The 5,895-nt window shown below is 42.7% G+C and overlaps 1 pseudogene; it reads right to left on the bottom strand.

Moving 5' to 3' along the window:
* Positions 1–3,922: 3,922 nt before the first annotated feature.
* LOC142440824 (phospholipid hydroperoxide glutathione peroxidase-like) lies at positions 3,923–5,567 on the bottom strand (annotated as a pseudogene).
* Between the last annotated feature and the right edge of the window lie 328 nt (positions 5,568–5,895).

Raw genomic sequence — 5,895 nt, 5'->3', positions numbered from 1 at the left:
AAATGTTTTGGAAATGATGATTGCAACATATGTACAAATATGCTTGATACAAGTGATGTATAGAATGTTATAAGAGCAGTAAGATCCCCCAATAAAATTATTTTTTAAAAGAAAGAAACATTTCTTATAAGATATAAAATAAAATCAGAAGTCATCAAAAATGAAATGGAACACAAGAAAGATAGATTTCCTAGTCATTATCGAGCTGAAATGGATGAATATTTTTAATCAGACAGTCATACATCTACAGACAGGTATGACAAATTGAAGAGGAATGATGCTTCAATCATTGTTTAAAAGAACATTTCGAGATTCATCCTGAAATAAAACATTGTCAGTGATAGGATAAGAACCTTCCACATACAAGAAAGTCCAGTTAATGACTAGTATTCAATTTATACACAACCACTAAAGGTAAAGGTGAGACAACTGAAGATTTTTACCAACTTCTGTAATCTGAAATTGAACAAATATGCAATCAAAATGTATTGATAAGTACTGATCATTGGGGTGGGAAAGTTGTAAACAGAAGAAGAGTCAGCAGCTGTAAAATAAAGCCTTGGAGATGGAGATGATGTTGGAGACTACAATAGAATTTTACAAGACCAATGACTTATTTATTGCAAATACTTTTTTTAACAATAGAAATGGTGCTCAGGGACCTCACGAGATGGACTACACAGGAATATAAGTAATTAAATTAATAGAAAGAGACTATTATAAATCAGAACAAAGCCAGGCACCAACTGTGAAACAGATCATCAGCTGCTCATATTTATGTTCAAGTTGGAGCTGAAATAAATTGAGCCAAAGTATGACCTTGAGTTCAGAGATCATCATAAAAAATAGATTTGCTGCTTCCACGATGCTCACCTTCCTGACACGATAGCTGAAGACAAAGCAATTGCATAAGCAAATGTGGTGAAGAAACCTGATGGGGCCCATCTATCTTAAAGGCTTGAAAATAAACAAGCAGCAATCAAGCTCAGAAGCAACAAAGCCCACATGGAAGACGTACACCAGCCTGTGTGATCATGAGGTGTTGATGGAGTGAGGAATCAGGCATCAAAGAACAAAAATTATATCATTGAGAATGATGTGCAGTATGGAGTGGGGACGCAAAGCCCATCTGTAGACAACCGGACATATACTTAAAGAAGGATTGTGGGGAGGAGACAAGCCAGTCAGGGTCCAGTGTAGCAATAATGAAACACACAACTTTCCTCTAGTTCTTTAATGCCCTCCCCCACTATCATGATCCCAATTCCACCTTACAAATCGGGCTAGACCAGAGGACATACACTGGTACAGATAGGAAATGGAAGCACAGGGGATCCAGGACAGATGAACTCTTCAAGACCAGTGGTGAGAGTGGCAATACTGGGAGGGTGGAGGGAAAGTGGTGTAGAAAGGAACTGATTACAAGGATCTATGTATAACACCCTTCCTGAGGGACAGACAACAGAAAAGTGGGTGAAAGGAGATGTTGGTCAGTGTAAGACAGGAAAAAAATAATAATTATGAGTTATGAAGGGTTCATGAAGGAGGGGGGAGTGGGGAGGGAGGGGAAAAATGAGCTGATACCAAGGGCTCAAGTAGAAATCAAATGTTTTGAGAATGATCATGGCAACAAATGTACAAATGTGCTTGACACAATGGATGGATGTATGGATTGTGATAAGAGTTGTATGAGCCTCCAATAAAATGACTTAAAAATAGATTTGCTGCAATGACCACTAATGCCCAAAGATCAGATTGGCTGTGGTATGAAGCAAGGCATTATGCATGAAGAAAGCAAAAGGTCATGAAAAACATCTATAAAAAAGATAAAAAGACCCAAATGGATGTCACAAGAAACTCTGAAACATGCTCTTGGAGTAGAGCGAAAGCCAATGAAAGAAATGGTGGGATAAAAATTGAACAGAAGAGGCAAGATATGACAAAATAATAATTTATAAATTATCAAGGGTTCATGAGGGAGTGGGGAGAAGGGAAGGAAGGGAAATGAGGACCTGATGCCAGGGGCTTAGGTGGAGAGCAAATGTTTTGAGAATGATGAGGGCAATGAATGTACAAATGTGCTTTACACAATTGATGTATGTATGGGTTGTGATAAGAGTTGTATGAGCCCCTAAAAATGATTAAAAATAAATAAATAAAACCCTAAAGAAAGAGTTCAAAAGGTAGCTCACAAAGAAAAGTATTTTAATGAAATACACAAAGACTTGGCATTAGAAAACCAAAGGTAAGAACGTACTGGACATTTCTCAAGCTGAAAGAACTGAAGAAGAAATTCAAGGCATGAGTTCCAATAGCGAAGGATTCTACAGGATGGGTATTGAACACAGGAGGCCTAAAAGAAGATGGGAGGGATGCACAAAGACAATGTAGCAAAACGAATTGGACTATGTTTATGTTAGAGTTCTCAAGAGAAACAAAACCAGATGCTAATAATTTTATATGTTTATATACAGACAGATAACATAAGAAATAAACAATTAATCTATAAAGCAGAACAAATACCTCAGTGTAACTCACTTTTGTGAGACAGCTTTGAGACATGAGCAGTCCTTCAAGTTTTGAGAACCACTGGGTGGTCCTCTGTAGAGCAATTCAGGCTATCTGGCCACAGGTAGCAAACAGCAAGGCAGGTAGGTCACCAACAGTCAGCCAAACAGGTAGGTCACCAACAGTCAGCCAAACAGGTAGGTCACCAACAGTCAGATGACAGGGTCTGATGGTCCCTAGCTCAAGAGATGTAAATTCCAATGGTGTGGCAAAGCAAGTCTTGAAGTAACCTCAAATTACAGCGACACAGTCCACGGGTTAGGTGTCCCACAGGTAGTGTTGCTTGCAAATCGAGGCACAGAACAAACAAGGCAGCCACACACTGGTCCGATGATTAAAGAGTGAGAGACCAGAAAGGCGAGGCTCACCGAGCCATTTATCTCTCTGCCCTTCAATTAACCTCACATGTGTTCATTGACCATATCGGCACAAAAAACGTTAGCTATCTTGGTGTTCAACTTTTCAAGAGACAGCAAAAGATGAAGAACAGATAATAATGATGGAAGAAGTGCAAGTAGCATTGAAGGCCCTCGCCAAAAAGAAGGATCCAGAAATCCATGGTGTAACAACCGGGATGTTTCAACAAACGAATACAGTGATGAAGGTGTGTTGTCTTCTGTTGTGTTTACCCATTCCAAAGCAAAGGAATACGACATGTGGAAAGTATTGAAAAATATCATAAATATCATAGATAAGTAAAGGTTTTGTTCAAAATCATTTAAAAACAGTTGCAATAATACAATGACAGGGAAGTGCCAGAAAACCAACCCAGATTCTGAAGAGGAGGTATGGGTGTTAAAAATGAAAGATGTCACTGTGAAGACATGAGTTAGCTTGTTGTGCCAACCTGGCTGATAAACATCTGTAGATTTAATTGAAGGGTGGAGGGATAAATAGCTCCGGAGCTCACCTTTCGAGTTCTCAGATCTCTTGTTTTGTGATGGTTGGACCAGGGTGTAGCTGTCTTAGAAGTTCCCTGCTTCAGCTGGCAAGGCTGACTTCCTGCAAGACATCCCCAAGGAGAAGCCACATGAACCTACCCCGATGCAGCCTGGGTGTTGGAGCAGCCATGTGGAGACCCCTGCCAGCGCTGAGATGCTTAAATATTCACTGATTCGGCTTTCCTCCTGCTGTCAGCATGATAGTGTGTGTTTTGTGAGATGGAGGAGAATTTTGTAGATTGGTTTTGGACATATGGGTTAATGGGTTAATGTTGGATTTATGGGCTTGGGCAGCACGGGGTTGGGATGTTTTCTTTCTTTTTTTTTTTTTTAGGCCGATTTGAATGTTTTATTCCCACAAAGCAGAGGGGCTGGCGCCGCCTGGGGACTTCCTCCGCCAAAGGTGCACGCTGGGTTCTCGCGGCTGCCCCACCAGCGGGCTGGTTTGCAGGCAGGCCGTCATGGGTGCCAGGGGGAAGGGTCCAGGTAACGCAGGGCAGTGGGTTGAGGCAGAGCTTGTGGGACTAGAGGTAGCAGGGCAGGTCCTTCTCGATCACCAAGGGCTCCTCCATGGGGCCGTACCGCTTCACCACACAGCCGTTCTTGTCCACGAGGAATTTGAAGTTCCGCTTGATGGCGTTCCCCAGGATGCCCCGCCCCTTGGGTTGGACTTTCATCCACTTCCACAGCGGGTGAGCGTCGTCGCCCTTCACGCAGACCTTGCTGTACATATCGAATTTGACATTATAGCCGGCAGCGAACTCTTTAATCTCGGCGTTACTCCCTGGCTCCTGCCTCCCAAACTGGTTGCAGGGGAAAGCGAGGATCCGCAAACCGCACTCAGCATAGCGGGCGTGCAGGTTGACGAGCTGAGTGTAGTTACGTCCGTTTTGCCTCATTGGGAGGCTACGTTGGTTACGATGCACACAAAACCCCTGTACTTGTCCAGGTTCACCAGGCGCCCATCGATGTCCTTGGCAGAAAACTCGTGCATGGAGCGCGCAGCGCCAATCGTCACGGGAAGCACACATGGTGCTGGCCAAGCCGGACACAAGCACGGTACCGCACAGAGCCGCCAGCTTGAGCAGGCGGCAAAGACGACTCGGGATGTTTTCTTAATGTGCACTTACCCTTTATATAAAACTCTCTCTTATACATACGCTTCTGTGGATTTGTTTCTCTAAAGTATCCAAACTAACACACCTAAGATGCACTGGACCCAAACCATGGTATTTTCTTTTTGTTTGGGGTTTTTTGTTTGTTTGTTTTTAAATCATTTTATTGGGGGTTCATACAATTCTTATCACTATCCATATATACATCCATTGTGTCAAGCGCATATGTACATTTGTTGCCATCATCATTCTCAAAACATTTACCTTATGCTTGAGCCCTTAATATCAACTGCTTGTTTTCCCCCTCCCTCCCCACTCCCCCTACCTCATGAACCCTTCATCATTCATAAATTATTATTATTTTGTTATATGTTACACTGTCTGACATCACCCACTGCCCTCTTCTCTGCTGTCCATCCCCTGGGGAGGAGGCTATACGTAGATTCTTGTAATCAGTTCCCAACTTCCTACCCCACATTCCCTCCAACCTCCAGGCATCACTACTCTCACCACTGGTCCTGAAGGAGTCATTTGTCCTGGATTCCCTATGTTTCCAGTTGCTATCTTTACCAATGTACATCCTCTGGTCTAGCCAGATTTGTAAAGTAGAATTGAGATCACGATAGTGCGGGGGAGGAAGTATTTAAGAATTAGAGGAAAGTTATATATTTCAACGTTGCTACCCTGCACCCTGCCTGGTTCATCTCCTCCCCACAACCCTTCAGTGAGGTGGTGTCCGGTTGGCTACCAATGAGCTTTGAGTCTCCACTCTGCACTCACCCACATTTACAATGATACGATTTTTTGTTCCCTGATGCTTGATACCTGATCCTTCGACCGCTCATGGTCACACAGGCTGGTGTGCTTCTTCCATGTGGGCTTTGTTGCTTCTGAGCTAGATGGCCACTTGTTTATCTTCAAGCCTTTAAGACCCCAGATGCATATCTTTTGCTAGCCGGGCACCATCAGCTTTCTTCACCGCATTTTCTAAGTACCGCAAGCTAACCAATTGCGCCACTGGAGCACCTAATACCGCATTTTCTTATGCACACATTTTTCTTCAGCTATCCTGTCAGGAAGGTGTGCATCCTGGAATATCAATTTAATAGAACAACGTGTTCTTGCATTGAGTAAGTGCTTAATGGAGGGCCAATGTCCATCTGCTGCCTTAATACTAAACCTATAAATATATGCACATACATCTGTTTCCCCACACTCTTATATAAATATATTTACATATGAACTTTCCAGTCCTTAGACCTCTGTAAATA

Source organism: Tenrec ecaudatus, chromosome 2, assembly GCF_050624435.1.
Source record: "Tenrec ecaudatus isolate mTenEca1 chromosome 2, mTenEca1.hap1, whole genome shotgun sequence".
Taxonomy (NCBI): domain Eukaryota; kingdom Metazoa; phylum Chordata; class Mammalia; order Afrosoricida; family Tenrecidae; genus Tenrec; species Tenrec ecaudatus.
The sequence above is the reverse complement of the archived record's forward strand: the minus strand, read 5'-3'. Positions and strand labels throughout refer to the sequence as shown.